Here is a 23,601-nt window from a genome sequence, read left to right on the forward strand (position 1 = left end):
GAGACAGAGGTTAACCTTTGTAACCAACATCATGCCCCTATAGCCATGGGGTTTCAGACCCCTCCTACCTTCATCAGCACATGCTTATCACATCCCCATCATGCTAAGCACTGGGACACAAGGAAGGACACACACAGTATGCACACGCATGGACCCACATGCCTTCTCTCAACGTTCATTCCTAAAGAATGAAGAAATAGGATCATTTCCCTTTAACTGGTTGACATCAGCGTTCATGCTTGGGTGACACTGTACGCGACTCCAACATCTGTGATGGCACAGCCCCAAAAAGGGATGTGAGTTGGGATGTGGGTGGAAATGGCAACAATAGCATTTATCTATGCTTCTCTCTTAAACAGGTGGATCTGGGGGAAATAGTCTGAGCTCCACTTAAAGCAGAGCCAAGCTGGGATAATTTGCTTCCTTTTGCTTCCTCGGAGGCAGGGTGTGAGGAGGAACTTCACAGGCAGGCTCCCTGGGACGGCTCACACTTGGCAGCTGAAGCAGACCAGCAAACACAGAAGACGAACCTTGGCCATGCCCAGGGCACTCAGCTCCATGGTGTGGCCTGGCATTGCCGTGGCTTATGGCTCGAGGAACAGAACACAGGGTTGTGTCCCCTAAGCTGAACTTCAGTCCTGGAAGGCGGGTTTGGATGCTGATCCCTTTTCCCTACCCCGGGGCTTCCCATTCAAACCGGGTCCCAGAACTTTCCGTGTCTAGGTGACTCTGATGTCATGCTCCGTGGCTCCACTTCGACAAGCAGAGTCCTTCTGTGTCTGCTCCATCCTCAAGAGTGAGATTACAAAAAGGCACCCACGCAAACATTCTGTTTGCTTGTTCGAAGTTCAGGGTGACTTTCCCTCTTGCCCTCAGCCCACAGAAGCAGCAACGGGATGGAGGTGACTCACACCCTCCGTACGGCACAGGTCTAACCTGGGGACTTGTCCTGTGTGACAGAGCCTTGAATTCTCAGCCTCCTCCTCAATGTCTAGAGGTGACAAGGAGCCCAAAGACATTTCCGGCTCTGGGTCTGCTGCAGCTGAATTCTGGGGGAGGGGCTGTGATGGGCGGGGCGTGTCCTGAGCTGCCCCTGGATTCACTTGCATACGCTCTACCTCCACAGCCCTCTTCCAGCTGTGGCTGGGGGCACCGGGCAGTCATTCAGCTACTGGGTGGGGGTGGTGATGGGGAATCCAGCCCTACCTTCATGTTGCTTCTGGGCTTATTCTGCTCTGAGTCTTGGTTTAACCAATGGGGCCCAGCTTTTGTTTGAACATCTAAGCCCCATCTTAGGTAAGAGCTCTTGGAAAATGGATCCCGCTTTGTTTCCTATACTTTGTTTTGTTTTTTCCTCCTGATAATCCGCTCATTCCTTGGTTCCTCAATGCTGGGATGTTACCTTCCTGTCTTTCTAGAACTTCTCTCTAGAGGCTAAAGGTCTGTGTCTTGTGGACAGATCTTGGCGTTAAGCTCTGTTGTCTGTGGGGTATCCATGTCACCAGGCTCTGCCTATGTGCAATGACACCACCTGTGGGACCCCCAGTGCCGACCACCCGCCCGGTTGGCCCCCCGTGGGATCACAGGCCTCTAAAGCAATGCCCGTCTGGCATCACTTACTGTTGTGCTCCCGGCCGCCAGGTCTGTCTCGCCCAGCAGGATATTGAGTTTCTAGGTCCCGGCTCCACCTCACCAGGCTTGTCTGGGTCTGGATCTGACAGACTCAAAGCTAATTGGAGACGTCCCTTCTTTGGAGTAAATTATTGTTTCTTCTTTAGTTTCTGAAGTGGGTTGAAATTTCAGGGTCAGGATCAGTTAGGGGACTGGCACCCCCGTTCCAGTTTAAGTAAAAAATAAGACTTTATAAAGGACGGAAAACATGAGGATGACAAGGGAGAGGGGTGAATAGAAATGGCGGAGGGGGGGTGGAATAGTGGGTTTGCCCCCAGGCTTTCATCGCATTCTGGAATGCCTTTCCTTTGAACAAACCATTTATGAATGTTTTAGTGCGATATAATCCTGGGGCCACATAGCCACTACCTGTCAGAGAAATGCTAAGTTAACTTGCTCAACCACACCAGGAAACACAAAAGACCTGTTTTGTCTTGGAGTCGTCCTGTGTAATGCATTCTGGTGTTATTTTGGGGGCCTTTTTAATGGAAGGAAAGGATACTCTTCTTTTTTAGGAATGGAATCTGGTGCTACATCACTTACATACAACACCCAGTGCTCATCCCAACAAGTGTCCTCCTTAATGCCCATCCCCCATTTAGCCCATCCCCCCAACCCAACACCCCGCCAGCAACCCTCAGTTTGTTCTCTGTATTTAAGGGTCTCTTATGGTTTGTCCCCCTCCCTGCTTTTATCTCATTTTTCCTTCCCTTCTCCTATGTTTATCGGTTTTGTTTCTTAAGTTCCACATATGAGTGATATCATATGATATTTGTCTTTGACTCACTTTGCTTAGCATAATACATTCTAGTTCCATCCACATTGTGGCAAATGGCAAGAGTTCATCTGTTCTGATCACTGAATAGTATTCCATTGCATATGTTTTCTATATCTTCTTTATCCACTCATCCACCAATGGACATTTGGGCTCTTTCCATACTTCGGTGATTGTTGATAGTGCTGCTATAAACATCGGGGTGCATCTGCCCCTTGGAAACAGCATACCTGTATCCCTTGGATAAATATCTAGTAGTGCAATTGCTGGGTCATAGGGTAGTTCTGTTTTTAATTTTTTGAGGAAACTTCATACTGTCTTCCAGAGCGGCCATACCAGTTTGTAGTGGGAAGGGACACTATTCTACACCATTGCAGCCTGCTGCTTATGCTTCTACTTAGCACTTACATTGTACTCAGGAAGGTAACCAGCAGTTACTATATGCATCTACTCTGTGCTCAATACTGTAAGAATTCATAGAAAATCTCTAGCACTTCCAGGACATGAGCTCTAAATATAAAACTTCACCCCTGTAGCAGCTGTCCACACTGCATGGTATGATCCATACTCTACAGGTGAAAAACAAAGAGGAAAGAGACTTGTCCAAGGTCTCCTTGCTTATCAGCGTGGAGCAGGGAGATTGAATTGACAATCCTTACTCTGAGCCTGCCCCCTTTCCACGCTGCTCTGTTAATTATTCAATGATTTTCCAACTGGATTTAAGGCTCTTAAAGACCGAAATGGTGTTCTCTATCTTGTGTTATTGGAAAAGAAATTACTTCTCTGGATGCTCAATTACGGCCCAAGGAGGAAGGAGGTGCCTGGTGTGAAAAGGGAGTTCTTGGCTTATAAGCGGTTATATCTGAGCGTGCGCTGGGCAGAGTCAGGGGAGGTTGGGAGGGCAGATCATCTCCCTACCCCTCTCCCCCTGGGCACTCTGGTCAGGAGAAAGCAGGGCTCTGAGGAGCGACAGGAGAGCACATTTTTAAGACTTCTGAAGCCCAGTGTTTGATTTTAAGGTGCTTACATTTCTGCTGCTAAAATCCTTCCCAGGCAAGTTCCCTTTCTGCACAAAAGCATTGAGTGAGAGGGTCTTTGGATGATTCAAGGGCAGAATCCAGGAAAGCCCTATATTTTTCTTGACACCAGGCTAGACTTCAAGAGCTAGATGACACGCAGTGGACTTCAAATCTTCAGCTGAGACTGGCTGCCCAGGACCAGAGGAGTCTGAGGTCACAAAATCCCAGTGATGGAATCTTAGAAAGCTGATGTGTTCTCTGTGGGGTCAGAAGAAGGCTTTGAGCTGGTTCCTTCAAAACCTTACAAAGAGGCTTCCTGGCCCCAGTCACGCTGCATCCCTGTAATGCCCATATATCTGTGTTAGAACAGCCCCCTTCCACATCCCTGCTAGGCATCTGGAGTTTTGAAAGGTTGATATTTTTTCCTTAAATGCATATCCCATCAGGAATATCCTGCCACTTGGCAATGAAGGCAGTTTCTTCCTTCTTCCAGGATTCCCCTGGGAAGAATTAAGTCCCAGCGCGCAGCCCAAGGCATTGCTATTATATATTATACATATATATAAACTTCTCTACATCTAGATGGTCTGAGTTATGTACCGTTTGGGGGAGAATGGTCAGGCAACTCATCTTCTAGGTTCTGTGCCTCTTTCACAGACACACGGTCCTGGCAGAGGGTGGGTGATGACAAGATGGCCTTCCCAGGACTTCCCCGCCGAGCCAATCCATGTTGACTGACATGTATCTCCGCTTCTCCTCGTGAGGCTTCAACGGGTGCTCCATCATATTCTCCCCCCTTCCTCTCCTCAGCTTCTGACCCAAGACGAAGGGTATCTGGTAAATTCTGGCTCCTAGGTGGAAGGGGTGGCTAGAGTGTTTGTAGAACAGACAGCACAGAAGATGGAGCTAATACCTTCCTGATGGTCTTATTGCTCTGGACTTCCACATCCTTCCACACCGCCCTGGGGGGCTCTGGGGCAAGCTTTGCTCCAGGGGCCTGTTCACAAGTATTGCTGCTTCAAAATGAACCTGTAGTGTTTTCTTTTAGCTACCTTGTCAGCCGGCCCCATGGCTCTTTAAAACTCCTTTACTGGTAATGTTAGGATTGGTTCCAAGAATAATACCGTTTATTTCTGCCCTGTCTCAGGCAGTCTGAGGATAGATCTTGATAGTCCAAAGGCTTCTTTCCCCATGAGCTCTCTCCTTCACCTTTTTAAAATCATTGAATTTTCCTGATAGTTTCATAAAAGGGGAAACAAAATAATAGACCCTCTGGGCAATATTGGGAGGAGGTATGGTGACGCCCTGGATCACATATGCAGAGGCCTCATTTATGACTGTGTGATCTTTTTTAAAAAAAATTTTTTTAATGTTTGTTCACTTCTGAGAGACAGAGACAGAGCATGAGTGAGGGAGGAGCATAGAGAGACGGAAGCACAGAATCTGACAGCTCAGAGCCTGACACAGGGCTTGAACTCACAAACAGTGAAAAAATGACCTGAGTTAGATGCTTAACTGACTGAGCCACCCAGGCACCCCTATGACTGTGTGATCATATCCCCCACCCCTGCCCACATCTACCTACCCCTGTGCTGCATAAGGGTCTATACACACCGTAATGGAGATTGGCCGGCCACATGGTGGCTACATTCAGAGGAAGATACTTTGTAAGCCATTTTTCTATGATCATTGGTCACATTTCAATACCTTAACATTTTCCAAAATGAAGACAAACACCAAGGAGGAGAGCTGTTTGGGATTAGTTGGCCCAGACTACCCACCCACAGAGCTACAGGGTGTAGCTCCCTGCCCTGAAAGCACGCACCCTCACACACACACGCATGTGGGGCTGTGGAAATTTGAACCAGGAGCAGGAGTAGGTGAGAAATAGACTGTTTTTATTTTTTTAAATAATGTTTTTTGTTTTTTTTTTTATTTTTGAGAGAGAAAGAGAGCAGGTACATATGGGGGAAAGGCAGAGAGAGAGGGGGAGAGACAATCCCAAGCAGGCTCTGTGCTGTCAGTGCAGAGCCCAGGGCTCGACCTCACAAACTGTGAGATCATCACCTGAGCTGAAATCAAAAGTCAGACGCTTCACCGACTGGGCCACCCAGGCACCCCTTCTTGATGTTCTTTAAAGAGCTGTGGAGGGCGCCTGGGTGGCTCAGTCCGTTGAGCGTCCGACTTCGGCTCAGGTCATGATCTTGCGGTTCGTTGAGTTCAAGACCTGTGTCAGGCTCTGGGCTGACAGCTCAGAGGCTGGAGCCTGCTTTGGATTCTGTGTCTCCCTCTCTCTCTGCCCCTCCCCTGCTCACACTCTGTCTCTCTCTCTCTCAAAAATAAATAAACATTAAAAAAAATAAATAACGTGAGTCATGTCATTGTGGTAATGCCGGGCACATACATCTGAGATGCTTCTTTTGTTTACCCCTGAAGGAGATGAGTGATGTCTTCCTCTCGGAGATGACTAATCTAGATGGAATAAAGGAACTGGGCAATATGCCCAGATTTAATTTCAGTTTTAATCCTTGCTACAACATAACCTGAGAAACTTTTAATGGCTCCCCCTCAATTAGGTCAAAACTATTTTGATATATTACCCCAGGCCCTCATTTTCTGTCCTTAAACTATTTTCCTGTTCTTATCTCTAAGGACTTGTCTTATGTATTTCCTCAAACCATACTGGATTGCCACTGATTTCCAAACCAAGTCCATGTTCTTTTTTTTTTTTAATTTGTTACATTTATTTATTTTTGAGAGACAGAGTGTGAGCGGCAGAGGGGCAGAGAAAGAAGGAGAAAGAGAATCTGAAGCAGGCCCCAGGCTCTGAGCAAGCGGTCAGCACAGAGCCCGATGCGGGGCTTGAACCCACAAACTGTGAGATCATGACCTGAGCTAAAGTCGGACGCTTAACCGACTGAACTACCCAGGTGCCCCACCAAGTCCATGTTCTTAACCCCTCATCCCCCTCAGGACTCAATATGTTCCCTCCTGATTTATTTTCCTTAAATAGCCTTTATTTTTTTAGAGTTGTCTTAGGTTCAAAGTAAAATTGAGTGAAGAGTAGGGATTTCCCATATCCCTTCGGCCCCCACACACAGCCAGCCTCCCCCATTATCAGTGTCTCCCACCAGAGTAGGATGTTTGTTGCAATGCATGAAGCTACATTGACACATCTTTGACACCCAGAAGCTATAGTTTAATATAAGCAAATATAAACTTAATATAAGCCTCACTCTTGGTGGCATACATTCTTTGGGCTATAATGACATGTATCCACGGTTATGGTGTCATACAGAATAACTTCACTGCCCTAAAACCAATTTATTTCTCAAGGACAAAAACAAATGCTTCTTTCTTTAATTCGGCATTTATTCGTTAAGTCTTTAATGAATGCTTACCCTGTTTTAGGCATGAGGGACACAAAACTGAGCAAGACGCAGACTTTGAGCCTAAGATGTAACAGAACAGTAGGAAGGCAGAGAAATAAATGGATAGCTGAGACACACCGGCCATTTCCAGGCATTTCTACCCTTTTGCACACACTCCAACTTTCGATCTATAACTTTATCTGTCTCCTGGACGTCATGATGTCTCAGGTCAGATGGCTGGTATCAGTTCCTAGGCTGATGTCCCAATGGAAATTTGTTTTAATAGTTAAGAGGTGTCGGGCCCCCTTAACTGCTAAGGTCTTTATCTTCTGAATTGAGACACTAGTACCAGAACTTGGCGATCCCGCCAACAAGCCTATAGTTAGAGCACGGAAGTCAACGTCCAGAAGTCCCTTGAGGCAATTCCTCCAGGCAAGGACCTAGAGAAACCTTTGCAATATACCTCGGTTAAAAGTCCCTGAGGGACACATGTATATGCAATCAATATGTGGGGAAGTTGAAAATGAAGGTTCTTCATCAACAATGGAATATTGCAGACAGTTACCATGGACACCTTCTGGGATGAGAGCTGGAAAAATTCTGATATTGCCAACAAGGCAAAGCGGGCTTGTTAGTTACTTTGCTTGGAGTTTAAAGGAAGGTAGTTTCCTAGGTCTTTAGGCTTGCTTCTCAGATCCCTGCGTGAATCACAGCTCCGACAGAGCAAATTCCCATAATTTCATTTCAGATGGAGTCCCTGCCTTACTCAAGTCTCCTCTCAACCTGCTTAATTGCTGCCCCCTGGCAAAAATGCCCCAGCCTGCCGCCACTTGACTCGCGCTTTATGAAATCAAAGTTAAATTGATGGCCTGTTAACATTCTTGGCTTGGCTTTGGCTGCAGAAAAAATAGACCTAAAAAAGAAAAGAACCTATGGCCTGCCAAAAAATATTATCTCCCCTACTAAAGACCCAAATTACTGAAACACTGTGGCCTAAAGGGGAAATTCTGGTGACCTGATGTGAAAGCTGTACATTGAGAATAATCACACCTGAGGCTGTGGTTTTATTAAATTTCCTGACTTAACTTTGATCCATCAAGAGTCCTGGCCAAGGGCTTGGAATTTTGGGCCCTGGCAAGCAGCTTCAAATGAGTTTGTATCACTTTCTGGAACNTTCTTCTTCTTCTTCTTCTTCTTCTTTTCCAATTGTATCATGGAGTCATGGATGCAATTGCTGACTTCAGATACCCCCATGTGCTAGGCGCTAGCTATTGACCAGACCATCCATGCTGGTGTCTGCAAAAGATGATTGTGGAATGTGTCACAAAAGTAGGCAGTGTCTCGGAGCATGTGCAGCTAGTGTAAGTACCACAGAGGCATGACCCGGGAAGCATGGGGAAAGCTGGATATTTTCTCCCAATCCGACCCCCCAGAAAACAGAAGTTTGATCGCAGCTTGGAGAAAAATGAAATACGATTGAGGCTCACAGCAAGAATGACCACTTCCCAGAACCGAGCTGAAATTCAGGAATGGTATTGAGGTGAGACGAGAGAGGTCAAAAGAGGTAATCAAAACCTTAAGAGGACATGAGGAGACCAGACTGGGCGGTACAGAAGGAGAAGGGGAAAGTGAGCCAGAGTGGACAGAGTAAAGATAGCTGATGCTTGCGTCGTGTAAATAAATAAAGGTAAAAAAAATTTTTAAGAGGTTTACTTTTAAATGTCCAAACAGAGGAGTGTAGGTTTCTAGGGAAAGAGAGTGCTTCCTGGACCAGGGAATTGTGTACCAGATCCCCTTTGCTTGTTCATTTGGGAGGGAAGCCTGAAGCTCATGGGGCAAAAAGTACCTCCTGGACCAGGCTTTGGTTGGGTTGGAACCAAATCCCCTGGCTGGTGACAGCTGGCTGTCTGAGGTCTCTAGGTGAGGGAAGGGGACTGTGAGACCAGCAAGGAAAGACACTTTCCCCTGGATGCTTATTTCTAGCAGGGGTCCCAGTGGCTCCTATTTGGTGGTGTTGCTGGGCTCCCTTGAAGTTGCCAGCAGAATTCCTCATCCTCCAGAAAAGCCACCTCCTACCTAGATACACTGAGTGGGCCATTGTAATCTCAAACAATAATAACAGGGAAAAGTAGAGCCACAGCTGACCAAAATAGCATCATAGAGGTTTTGAAAAGTCAATGCTCATTGGAACCCCATCCCACAAAGCAGGCCAGGAACTGCATGCTACACTTAGAGTGACTGCATGCTAGAATGAAATATTTAAAAAGGACTGAGTCTTCTCACATAATAGCCAAAATGGTCAGGAGACGATCAAAAACTCAACCATCATAATAAGAACCAGGAAATCACAACCAGAGTGGGAAAAGATGATTAACAGACACTAGCACCAAGATGAGTCAGATGTCAGAATTATCGGATAAGGATTTTAAAGTAGCTGTTATAAAAATGCTTTAATCAGCCATTGCAAAGTCTCTCGAAACAAATGAAAAACTAGAAACTCTTAGCAAAGAAGTAGAAGTTTTAAATGTAAGCACAAATGAAACATACAATGGCAGAAATGAAAAGCTCAGTGGATGGGCACCATAGTAGAGGTGATCTAAGATGGGACTGGTGTCCTCAAGGGCAGACCAATAGAATTTACTCAATCTGAACAGAGAGAAAAGAAGCTAAACCAAAGAAAAGTGCACAGGTTCTCGGGGACCTGTGGACCATTTCTACCATCAGTGTCCTATGACAAGAGTGTGTGTGAAGGAAAAAGTATCCAAAGAAACAATGCCTGAAAACTTCTTAATCTGGTGACAAGCATAAACCTGAAAAATCATGGAACTGAGAAAACCCCAGATATGATAAACCTGGAGAAATCCCTGGGAAGATACACCCTAATTGAAACTATAACAAAGGAGGAGCACCTGAGTGGTCCACTTTGTTGAGCCTCAGACTGTTGGTTTTGGCTTAGGTCATGATCTCTCGGTTTCATGAGTTCAAGCCCCGCACTGGGCTCTGTGATGACAACACGAAGCCTGCTTAGGATTCTCTCTCTCGCTTTCTCTCTGCCCATCCCCCACTCACACTGTCTCTGTCTCTTTCAAAAATAAACTTAAAAAATTTTTAAAAACTATGACAGACAAAAATCTTGAAAGCAGCCAGAGAGAAACGACACATTACCTATAGAAGAACACTAATTCAAATGGCAATGGATGTCTCAATGAAACTATGGAGACCAGAGAAAAATAGCATAACATTTTCATTAAGTGTTAAAAGAAAAGAAGTATCAATTGCAAATTCTGTGTCTGGTAGAACCATCCTTTGAAATTGAATGGGAAATGAAAGATGAAAGAAAATGGAAACAATGTGTTGCTGTTGTCCTACCCTTCAATAATGGCTAAAGGAAGCTCTTCAAACACAAGGAAATGGTAAAAGAAGGAATCTTGGAAGGTTAGGGAGGAAGAAACAACAGTGGAAAGAGCACAAATGGGGAGAAATCAAAACATTGTTATCATCCTCATGAGTTTTCCAAATCATGTGTGATGATTGAAGCAAAAATGACAACACCATCTGATATTAAACACAATCATATCTAAAAGTGGGGAAGGCAAATATGCCTAAGTGGAAGTAAGATTCACACACATCACTCAAAGTGGTAAAGTTGGCATTAGCAGTCTGTGATAGGTTACATGTGTATACCATAATACCCTGAACAACCACTAATAAAACTACAAAAAGAATTGGACTAAAGATACTATAAATGGATCAAACGGCATCACTAAAAATATTCAACTAACCCACATGAAGGCAAGAAAAGAGAAACAAAAAAAAAAAAAAAAAGAGCCCTGGAAAGAAATAAGTGGAAGATAAAATTTTTAAAATGACAAGTCTATCAATAATTATGTTAAAAGTAAATACTCTAATTATATCAATCAAAGGCAGAGATTGGGAGAGTGGTGGGGGGAATCACCCAACTATATGCTTTAAAGGCAACTCAATTCCACTTCAATGACACATTTAGTTTGAAAGTAAAAGGATGGAAAAAGATGTTTTTTGTCAAATATTGACTTAAAAGAAACAAGCAAGAGTTACTCTATTAATATCAGAGAAATTAGATTTCAGAGAAAAGTCATTAGAAGTAAAGTGATAAAAAGGATCAATCCACTAAGAAGACATAATGATTCAAATTGTGTCTACCCCAAATAACAAGTTCTCAAACTACCGATAAAGCTGAAAGGGGAAACAGACAAATCACAGTTATACTTGGGGACTTTATCACTGCCCTCTCAGAAAGTGATACATCTATGAGTTGAAAATCAACAAGAGCATTGAAGACTGGGATACCGTAATCAACCAGCGGAGTACCACTGATGGATGTAGAACACTCTACCCAACAACCCAGATTACACAATTTTTGAAAGTGCCTTCTAGAATAGTCACTGAGATAATCCATAGCCTGGGTCATAAAACAAACTCCAATAGCTTTAAAAGCATGAAATTATAGAGTTTATTCTCTGATCATAATGGATTCAAGCTAGAAATCAGCATGAGAAAGACAATAGAAAGATCTCTAACTGTGGAAATTAAGCAACACATTTCTACACAATTGATGGGCCAAACAAGAAATCTGAAAGGAAATAACAAATACAGATAATTAAATGAAAATGAAAATACAATATATTAAGTTTGTGGGTTGCAACTAAAACAATGCAGAGAGGGAGATTTATAGCATTAAATACTTATGTTAGAAATGAAGAGCGGTCTCAAATCAATAATCTAAATACTTACCTCAAGAAGCTTGGAAAAAGCAAACCAAAATGAACCCAAAGCAAACAAAGAAGGAAATAATAATGATACAAGAGAAAATGAATGTAGTTCAAAACAACAAAATGCCATTTTCTCTGTTGAGGAATTCAATGAAATAAGATATATTATGTTTTAAAAAGCAGTAGGCGCATCTGGGTAGCTCAGTTGCTTGAGTGTCAGACTCTTGATTTTGGCTCAGATCATCACCCCAATGTCATGGGATCCAGCCCCACGTCAGGCTCTGCCCTGAGCCTGGTGCCTGCTTAAGATTTTTTCTCTCTCTCTCTGCCCCTTTCCCCAGCTAGCACTCTTTCTCTCAAAAAAAGAAAAATAAATAAAAAATAAAAAAGTAATAAAATTAACAAGTCTTTACTAAGACTTACAAAAATTAAAAGAGAGAAAGCATACATCACCAATATCAGGAATGAAACAGGGAATCAGCACTACAGGTCCTGCAGCCACTGAAAATCCAATGAGAGATCTATGAACAAGTCTACACCCATGGAGGGGCACCTGGGTGGCTCAGTCAGTTAAGCGTCCGACTTTGGCTCAGGTCATGATCTCATGGTTCGTGGGTTTGAGCCCCACGTTGGGCTCTGTGCTGACAGCTCAGAGCCTGGAGCCTGCTTCAGATTCTGCGTCTCCCTCTCTCTCTGACCCTCCCCTGCTCACGCTGTCTCTCTCTCTCTCTCAGAAATAAATAAAACATTTTTTAAAAATGTTTAATCTACACACACGGATCCAACAACTTTGAAGAACTGAATCACTTCCTCAATAACCATGTACCACCAAGCTTTATTCGAGATTTAAAAAAAAAACCTTAATAGTTATATAGCCATTAAAGAAATGCAACTTTTAATTAAAAAGCTCCTGGAAAAGAACTCTCCAGGTCCAGGTTGTTTCATATTACCAAAGGTTCTGGTAGAAAAATAAAGAAGAATTAGTGCCAATCTTATATAATATCTTTCAAAAAATTGAAAAGGAGAGAAATTTCCCAACTTTTTTATGAGGCTACTATTACTCTGATACCAAAACCAGAGAAAGAAATTATAAAAAATGAAAACTACAGACTAATATTTCTCATGAATTTAGGTGTAAAAATCCACAATAAAATACTAAGTGAAGTGAATCCAAAGATAATCACACCATGAGCGGGTGGGATTTATTCCCATTTATGTAAAGCTGGTTCAGCATCCAAAAATCCATACCATGGAATACCACTCAGAAAAAGAAAGAAAGAAAGAAAGAAAGAAAGAAAGAAAGAAGGAAGGAAGGAAGGAAGGAAGGAAGGAAGGAAGGAAGGAAGGAAGGAAGGAAGGAAGGAAGGAAGGAAGGAAGGAAGGAAGGAAGGAAGGAAGGAAGGAAGGAAGGAAGGAAGGAAGGAAGGAAGGAAGGAAGGAAGGAAGGAAGGAAGGAAGGAAGGAAGGAAGGAAGGAAGGAAGGAAGGAAGGAAGGAAGGAAGGAAGGAAGGAAGGAAGGAAGGAAGGAAGGAAGGAAGGAAGGAAGGAAGGAAGGAAGGAAGGAAGGAAGGAAGGAAGGAAGGAAAGAAAGAAAGAAAGAAAGAAAGAAAAGAAAAAAGAAAAGAAAAGAAAAGAAAAAAGAACTATGGATACACTCCCACAACCTGGCTGAATCTCTAGAGAACTATGTGAAGCAACAAAGACTATCCCATAGGTTTGCATACTACAGGATGTCATTTATGTAATATCCTCTTTTTGAGAGAGAGAGAGAGAGAAAGAGCTGAGGAGGAGCAGAGGGAGAGGGTGAGAATCTTAAGCAGGCTCGCACAGCCTGATGAGGGGCTTGATCTCAAGACCCTGAGATCACAACCTGAGCTGAAATCAAGAGTCGGATGCTTAACCTACCAAGCCACCCTGGTGCCCCTAGGTAACATTCTTGAAAAGACAACATTTAAGAAGTTGACAACAAGATAGTGCTTGTCATGGGTTAAGGATGTAGGTGATGGAGTGGAAGGAAGATGGGCATGACTAATAATGGGCTGTAGGAAGGGTCCTTGTCAGAACTGAGCTATTCTATATTTTACATTGTGGATACACAAAGCTACACATGATAAAATTACATCTAAGTAAACACACACAGTCACTCACACACAACTACAACTGGGGAAATCTGAATAAAAGCAGCTAATCGTATTAATGTCAATACCCTGGTTGTGATATTATACTATGGTTTTATGAGATGTTGCCATGAGGGAAACTGGGTGAATGATATGTGTGAACCATCTGCATTATTTCTTACAACTGTATGTTGTCCAAATTAAAAAGGACAATTGAAATGATCAGTTGACTGTATTTAAATAAGTGTCTTTATTTTTTTAAAAAACACTGAAAGAAAGAGCTTTGTATTTGGTCTTTGGCAATCCATCGCCTCAGCCTCCTTCGATAATCCTCTCTCGCCCAAACATTTCAGAGAGTTAAAACGAAGAATAATATGTGATATAATTTTGTTATTTAAAGTTCTATGCCTTTCCTGAGCAAGTGTGGTAAATTAATTACTCCTCCCAATAACTAATATCTAAGAGTCATCAATATCTGCTGCGTCCAACAATATTTTACATCGAAACAGAATGCATCAGTTAGGATCATTTCTTGTTTTGGTTTTTGCAGCTAACTGACTAATCAAGGGCTTTTTTAAGTTACAAGAAAAACTTTTTTTTTTTCTGGCAGTAGTTACACATTAAACAACGGGTTGTATACAAATCTGATTGTCCCCCGAAAGAAATTAGATGGTGAGAATTCATTTGCTGCGAAAATTCAGTTGTTCTCATTGTCAAGTAAACAGTGTGGTCAAATGCGATCAAGGAAGTGCTATTTACCAGTTAAGTGGGTGTTATGTGAAGTAGAGGAAGTCTGATTGTATTGACAAAGTGTCCTCTCGGTGCTCTGTAAGAACTGTACAATTTCAATGATCTTATCTTTAGCGGAGCTGTGGTCTAAGGAAGTCCTAAAACAACCAGTGACAAATAAAGAAATGGTCCAGCCCAGGGCTTCACAAGTGTTTTCTGTAAAGAGCCAGACAGTCACTATTTTTGGCTTTATGGATGATATGGCCTCTGTTGCAACCACTCGCTCCTTCTGTAAACAAATGGTGTGTCCAATAAAACTTTACACGTGGAAACTGAGTTTGGAATTTCATACAATTTTCTCGTGAACTATTTTTACTCTTTGATTTTTCTTCCACCATTTCAAAATGTACACAGACCATGCAAGACCAGGTGGTGGGCTGACCCCTGCCCCTGGCCATGAGAAAGCAAAAAGAAGGAATTAAACATGGTTGCAAACATCTCAATGTGTATCTGGTAGCATGAGATCCCTTTAGGTAGTTTTTGAGAAAATTAGCAGGAAGGGGAGCCTGGGTGGTTCAGTTGGTTAAGTGTCCGACTCCAGCTCAGGTCATGATCTCTTGGTTTGTGAGTTCAAGCCCCATGTCCGGCTTCGGGCTGACAGCATGGATCCCGCTTGGGATTCTCTCTCTCCCTCTCTCTCCTCCTCCCCAACTTGTTCTCTTTTTCTCTCTCTCAAAATAAATACATTTTTAAAAAACTAACAGGAAATGTTTTGTAGGTATGGAAAAGATACATTTCATTAAGAGATTTATACACATCACATATATGTTTTATATACATCATATATACGTATATGTATCTACGTAACCACACACACACATTGGATAAATAGACCGCAATGGAAATGATTTTCGTCTTCCTTGTAAAGAGTTAACCTGCAGACTAGTAATTGCTCCTGAAATCCATACTCCTCGGCACTGCTGACACCAAGGAATTATTCTGCATTCATATCCTAAGCCAACAAACCTTGAGCAATACTGTTGCTGGAAATGTGAGTAAATTTGCTTTCATCTGCAGATCTCTTTACCGTGCAGCTTGCAATGTGAGCTCTTGCATTGTTGCAGTCCGTCAGTCACAGCAGCCAATTCAGGGCTGAGACTGTAATTGAGTTGCAGAGACTTTAGATAATGGTCTTAGGAGCAATGCTCTCTCCTTACCTACCTGAGGGGAATCTGTCCTTCTGAAAAGAGCTGTTTAATTAATTCTTTACTCGACCTTAAGGGGAAGTTTGGATGTCGTTGGCATCTCACAGATGACAGGTATTCATCTCCTTCAGTGATATGTCCAAGTCCCATGAGAGTTGTCAAAGAAATCTAGGTGATTTTAACTTAAGAGCAAACTTCCAACAATCTTCAGAATCTGTTATCATTTCCCCATCTTTAGTTTTGAGAGGCTGTCTAAAAGTGGTTCTGGAACTCTCATTTATAGCAGGAGGTAACTGCATTCCTTAGCGTAAGGCTTTGTAAAGAACCAGTGTGTCATTTTATGCCAAATATAGCTGGTAAGGATAAAAACTGACAAGTAGCTTTCACTTCAGACAGATATTTGTTCCTAAAGCTACTTTGCAAGCTGGATTTTTGTTTTGTTTTGTTTTGTTTTTTGGAAATCTTTGTCCCCTAAAACACTCTCTTATGCTATTTTCTGCACATCTGCAACAGAAGAGAATTTTGTACAGAATCTGCCTGTGGGGAGAAAGCACGCTATGCTTTTTCAAACTACATGAGCCTCACCTTCTCCCTGCGATTCTGATACATTTTCTACCTCCAACGTGTCCTTTGAGAGCCATTTGCTTGAATGTAGAGGTTGGAAGTACATCGCTCAAGAGTCTTTATGTCTCTGATGCTGAGATTTCTCCAGAGCACTCATGATGATTTACTGTAGACCATTGACTCATTTTTTCTTCCTAACAAGTCACTAACTCATGTACAATTTGATACCAGGATGAAGAATGACATAATTTTCTTCCACTTTGATTTCTCATTGACCATTGTTAGAAAAAAGAACAAACAAATGTCCGCCTGATACAAAACTCCTTATCATGGGTCCAACTCAAAACACAGTCGATAAATTTCTCAGTGCCCTGGAGAGGCAACTAGACTTCCTTTGTTGTCTTTCAGCAGAAATCTGGGAGATTCTGGGTGGGTTAGGTGGAGAGAGGCAGTGTAGCTGGCCTTCTGGGCAATCAACTTTGGTCAGGAAAGAAATTCAGTAACTGTGAGGTCAACTTTGACCTCGTTTCCATGGATATCAGCAACCTGGTTCAGTGTTTATGTAGGAATACATATGAAGGAGAAACAGGCCTAAGGAAGATAAACTCTGATCCAAGCAAGAAGACGACTCAAGGCGGAAATCAAACGATCTGACTCCATGGGTGGTTACTCATTATGCCTCCCTCAGGTGATCCCACACTGATTTCAGTAGCATGGGCCAAACCACAGCACAGCTGAGCTGTTGGTAAAGCTATGGTGTGGTGATCTCTCCGTAGGCACTCATTCATTCCCAGAGCTGCTGGACTATTGAAAGCAGAGCTGCTTTGCCCCAGGTCATGCCTTCTCCCAAGGTACAATATACATTCAATGGCTACTTGATCAGGAGGGTATAAAGAGCTAGTCCATCGGCCCTAAGGCAGATAACTCTGGAAGATCATCCAATTCCCCAAAGATCAGCCGAAGCCTTCATTGTGATCTTGTGATCGCATTGAGGGAAATCTACCTCTCTATAATTGTTCTTCCTTCACTTGCCCACATCCACCCTAATTAAGAAAACTTCCCAACAAACTCCCCTTATGCAAATCTCCATTCAGAGGTCTGTTTTTCCAAGGAACCCAATTTAAATAAAATATGAAGCACACCTCAGAACAGAAATGTTTTCTCTTTAAAAATTTATTTTCTTTATTCATTCATTCACCAACACTTGATACTGTATTAACTTTTGGCAATTTTGAGGTAAATAAACATTATGCCCTGCCTTCAAAGAGTTCATAGTCTACTGATGGAGAATAAGATTTTTAAAATAATACATAATTATCAAATCATTCATAAGAAATTGTGGGGTCACAGAAAAGGTTACTTAAACCCAACCTGGAGAAATGGGAAAAGGTGGGGAAAATTTCCGGAGAAAGTGATGATAGACATGTGATTATGTAATGTTTTATTAGTTTCAATTTTTTATCGAGATAGAATTCACATAGCATAATATTCACCCCTTTAAAATTTAACAGTTCAGTGGTTCTCAGTAGATTATGAAAAGAGCTGTTTATTTAATTCTTTAGTGTTGTACAACTCTCAGCACTATCTAATTCCAAAACATTTTTATTACTCCAAAATAAGCTCTGTACCCATTAACAGTTACTCCTCATTTTCCCCTCCCACCAGCTCCTGGCAACCACTAATCTCTCTTTCTGCCCCTATGAATTTGCCTATTTTGGACATTTCCTGGAAATTGAATCACACAAAATGTGGTCCTCTTTGGCTTTCACTTAGCATAATGTTTTCAAAGTTCATCCGTGTTGTATCATGTATCAGCGCTTCATTCCTTTAGAAACTATGTGGTAAAATATACACAACAGGACAGCTACCATTTTCACCATTTTTAAGTGTATGATTCAATGACAATAAGTATATTCACGGTGTTGTGCAATCACCACTATCCATTTATCCATTTCCATAACTTTTTCTGTTATCGTTCCAAACAAAAACTATGTGCCCATTAAATACAAACTTTATTTCTCCCATTTCCCCACCCCCCACTGTTTCTACCTTTGGGTTATTGTGAATAATGCTTTAATGAAGCTTGGTTACAAGTATCTGTCCAAGTACCTACTTCCAATTCATTTGGGCATATACCTAGGAGTGGAATTGCTGGATCGTTGTGGTAATGCTATGTTTGTCCCCTTCAAGGTGTCCCACGGCCAGTGTCCCACTGTTCACTTTTCTACATTCTTTTTTCTTTCCTTGCCTCAGACTGGAGAATTTGAATTGTCCCATCTTCAAGTTTGCTGAATCTTTCTTTGGCCTGCTCAATTTTTGTGTTGAACCACACAGAGGTCCAGTGAAATTTTCATTTCAGCTGTTACACTTTTTGGTCCCTAGAATTTCTATTTGGTTCCTTTTTATAATTCCTATATCCATATTAACGTTCCCTGTTTTGTCTATATTATTCTCATGTTTTCCTTTAGCTTTACAGGCAGAGTTCCTTTAGTTTTTTTAATATACTTATAAAAGGTGATTTAAATCACCTTAAAGTTTTTGTCTAATACTTTCAATGTCTGGGATTCCTCAGGAATTGTTCTGTTGATTGATTGCTCCCCCCCCCACGTATATCTGTTATAATATCTTGTTTTCTGGACGTCATGCATTTTTGTTGTTGTTGTAGAAAGCTGGACATTTTAAATAAAAAAAAAATTGGACGTCTCTGGAAATAAGAGTCTCCCCATTCCTCAGGATTGTTGGTCCCTTAGTGATTTTTTCTGAGCTAATTCAGAAAATCCTTTATTCTTTGTTGGGTACAGCCACTGAGGTCTCTGCTTAGCTTAATGGTTAGGTAATGATTAAAGATTTCCTTAAAAACACCGAATCAGTAAGTCTCCCAGTTTTGGTGGGGGAGCTCTGTGTGTATGTTGGAACATGCCTTCAACATTCACCCTGGCAGCTCAAAACTCTGACCTAGCCTCACTTCCTGTTTGTGCAGAGACTCAAGGGCAACCAGAGGGGAAAGCATAGGGCCTTGCCAAATCTTCCCTGGGCACGCACACATCCCTATGCATGTGCAGAGCCTTCTTACATTCCCAGGATTATGTCGGCACTCTTCAAGGCCCCTATGGTATCTCATTCCCCAGAGTTATTTTTAAGCTTTTTGGTTGACTTAGTATTTGCCCTAACTGTTATTCACTGCTTCGGGCAGCCAAGATACTACAAAATTGCTGCTGATGGTTTTCAACAAATTCTCCCACTCCCACTTCCACTCTGGAATAAAACTCTTTGCATTAGGTGAACTCTGAGTCAGATACAATAAAAGCAGCCTTGCAGAGAACCACAAGACAGGTCAAATAATAATTATCTGGAAATGGAGCTTTAAGACCAAAACTTTTGCATGACTCTCCATTACTTTGAGGATAAAATGCCAGATCAATAACCTAGCATGTAAAATCCTTTAGAATCTGGTCTCTGCCTAAATCATCAGCCTCATCTGTTGAGGCTAATGATTTCTAAACTTCCCTCACCAGTAGCTACCACATTGCTGGTTTTTGCCTGACCATGGCTTCTGGTTTCAAGTCTGTTGTGAAGCTGGGAAGGGGTGGTGGCATTAGGGCAAGTTATAGCCACATAAAGCTCTCTGTTCTTAATGAGAACCTGCTATTTTTCTTGAAAAAAAAAATGCTTCCTGGATTGCTACAAGTCTTTGATTAAGTTTAAGGCCCCTGAAAATGGTCATGCTTACAATTTTCACCAATGTTTCCATTGCTTTTATGGAGGAGAGAATTTTCAGAGGAATGAAAATTTTCACTGCTCTCCAAAGTAAGTTTTAAAGACGGGGTGCCTGGGTGGCTCAATTGGTTAAGGGTCTGACTTCAGTTCAGGTCATGATCTCATGGTTTGGGAATTCAAGCCTCACATCAGGGTCTGTGCTGACAGCTCAGAGCCTGGAGCCTGCTTCAGATTCTGTGACTTCCTCTCTCTCTCTCTCTCTCTCTGCCCCCACTTGCGCCCTGTCTCTTTCTGCCTCTCAAAAACAAATAAACGTTAATTTTTTTTAAAAATACAGAATAGACAGGGGAAATTGACTATGGCAAAGGTGACAGCTTGGGAAAGGAAAAAAAGATGAAACACATGTAGACTTATGCAGGAGAATTGCAAGCCCAGCTTGCTTTTAGTGGAGGATAAAGTTGAGAAAAGGAGCAGAAGGAAAAAGACAGAGGCAGAAGAAGGGGCTAACAGTGAATGGCCTGGGTTCTACATTACAAGATGTTCACATTTTTTCCCTCTGTCTGCTGTTTTCCTCTCAAGGCCAATTTTAAATCTCAGTGATTACAAGAACACTGGCATAGCTGCTCAAACCCACAATTCTCTGACTCTACTATCTTTCCCCGACCATCTAAACATCGCTTCCCTGCTGTCAATAGTTCTATTTAATTATCTTTTCTGAATCTCCCAAATGCATTCTTATCTGATCCTAGCACTCAGTAGCTGTCACTGTGTTAGAAAATCATAACATAAGATCTGTATGAACTGATTATCAGAGAGGTTATTAAGAGGTATAATTCTTGATGATACAACGTTACTAATACATGTTAGGTCAGGAAAAAAGGTGATATTTTAAGTGTTTTTTAGATATTTTAAATACTAGATATTTTAGGCAAAAAGAACCTAATGTAAGGACTTAAGGGCTCGCATAACTGTTGGAATGTTGGAAGCTTGAGATCAAGAAAAGTCTATGCTTGCTTTCAGCGAATCCAGAAATGGAAATCACACAAGGCCATCCCTGTTGATCTCTGCTACCTGTGGAAACAACTAGGAAATTCTCAGGAAACTTCTGGGAGCCACTGACAAAAACTCACACCTACTATTTACCAGTGCTTACGTGCCTACATGGCAGCTGTTACAGGAGAATAATAATGTATTTCTTATCTTTGAAATCTGATGCAAATACCTCTCTTTGGTGGTATGGGATGCTTGCTAAACTACGGAGGTCCACGTTCAGTGGTAAAGGACTTTCATCTCAGCTGCTCAGAGTGATACCAGCTGAAACTCTTCAGAGTCCTTAGAAATTTAGGGCCCTTGGAAATATCAGCAGTCCTTAGACCCTCTGCAGAAAAGAACTACCTTGTTAAGGTCATGTTCCCTTCTTAAAGCGGCCTACCTTCAATGACTGGTCAGTACAAGGATATAATTATCCAGCCCCTTCCTCCCAACTCAGGACTTCCTAAAGAGCCAACCTTGCTTCCAAAATTGCATGGAACTTGATAAAAGCCTTGTTTTGCCTTTCAGAACACCCAGGATACATCATAGAGCAATCTTTCCCTCTGCCCAGCGCTGCTGCCTTCACTTTGCCTATAGGTATTAATCCTAAGAGCCCTTCCCCCTAAACATTTTGCATCTCAATCTTTATCTCGGAGTCTGTTTGTAGGAAGAACCCAACTTTCTGTTTGTAGGAAGAACCCAACTTGCATCTAGGTCAAGTAGCTTGAGAACGTCAAGATGGAATTCTAGAGCTGGACTGCCCCCTGGACAGCGTGAAGTGCGGACCCCATCGCTGGTGATAGGGGAAGCATGGATAGCCGCTGGTCCAATGTAGCAGAGCAATGAATCACTGAGACTTTCTTTGGTTAACTAAATAATATATCAGCAGAATAAAATGCCTTAGCTAGTCTAATGTCTTAAGTGTTTGAAAAATATGGGGAAAAATTGTAATCATAGGAACAATTGAATTGGTTGGCTTTTGCCTGGGTCAGTTGAAGCTTTGGGGAAAGATTGTAAAAGGCCAACTGTGGCCTTTTAGCAATTAAAGGCTAAGAGTGAAAGCCGGCAGCATAGAAAGAGGCTGTCACTGATGAACTGTTGTGGACTCAGCACAAATATTTTACATAACTCATGCAACCGTCACAATAACTCTGTCAAGTGCATGTTACTTCCATTTTACAGATGAAGAAATGGAAGCACAGACATTTTACAGATGAAGAAATGGAAGCACAGAAAGGTCCAGAAAGTTGCCCAGGATTGTCCAATGATTATGTATCTACTTGAGTGCTGATTTGACCACACATCCATCATGCCAGGAAACTGTGTGCTCCAGAAGTGCTCCCAGTGGCCCTCAGCTTCCCTTCCCAAATACCCCAACTATATGCCATGAAGTCATCAATAGCCTGAGGAAAGGCCCAGCTACAGGGTTTCCATGGGGCAGGAATTGAGCCTCTTTGCCTCACTTTGAACAAGTACATGGGACCCACACATTTGAAGGATAAATTGTGTATGGATAGGGGCTTCTTTATGTGATGGCTCTTTCTGCTTCCTCCCTCTCTCTCTGCTAACATAGCCCCCTCTCTAGAATGAACTCCAGAACAGCGCAGAGTATTGGCCAAGTAGGGTTTCCAGGACAGAATGCTGATCACAGAGTGGAATGGAGCCTGCTCCAGACCTTTCCTCTGGGATTCAGGAACTCATTTTATCAGTGGCAGCTGGAGTTGGCAACGGAAGGGCTGTGGGACCTGGGCCCAAGGCTGAGGAGGACAGACTTCCGGGAGGACTAACCCACCACAGCCTTACTGGAAGCCAGCGCCTAGGACTTCCGTGTTCCACTCAGGTTCGGCCAGACAAGGGCAGCAGGCTCAGCCACCAGGGCAGAAGAGAGGATGGTGAGCAGGAAGGGCGTAATGCCAGGTAGCAGAGCCAGACAAAGGGCCAGCCGGCCGGCACCAGCTGTGTGCCAACTGTTAGCAGAGCCTGAGGACCACGGGGGCAGGCAAGAAGCATGGTGGCTGCCCAGCTCTTCCCCAGCCGCCCTGGGCTGACTGCCTTGGGTGTGCCCTGGTTAGCCTGATGAATGCCATGCAAGAAACGCTTATCCTGGGGCCCTAGGCCGTGAGTTCAAAATCGGTTACATCCTCATCATGTGACCTTGAGCTATTATGTTACCTTTCCTGCTCTAAGCAGACGGCTGCCATGGGGATAAACTAAGTTACATGCATGGAAAATGTTTGTAAACAACGGGCTATAAATATATATTTACAGTGTTGCTATGAGGCTCTAATGTGTTCATCTTGGACCTATGTTTGTAGTCCCTTTTTAGATATGAAAATTTTGGTTGCACTGAAAGGCTAGAACAACACTGAACCCAACCAGGAGTGATCACAGGTTGATCACTTCCACAATTCACAGTGTCTCTCTGTAGAAGCTGGCCTTACTGTTCTTGGGATCAGCCTCTTCCCCAGTCTTTCTCTGAAATGCTCGGTTGGCTGCCTTGGCAACCCTCTCCCACAGCCCAAGGCCACATGATCACTTGTTCCTGTAGAAGCACCATCTGACTGTGTCCCTGGCTGGGGTCAGTGAGCTCCATACCTCTCCCTCCCAACAGGCTCAGCTCCATCCTCCCCATTTCCCTCCCCTCCATGCA

This window comes from Crocuta crocuta, unplaced genomic scaffold (genome assembly GCF_008692635.1).
Source record: "Crocuta crocuta isolate KB4526 unplaced genomic scaffold, BGI_CrCroc_1.0 scaffold59, whole genome shotgun sequence".
NCBI lineage: Eukaryota > Metazoa > Chordata > Mammalia > Carnivora > Hyaenidae > Crocuta > Crocuta crocuta.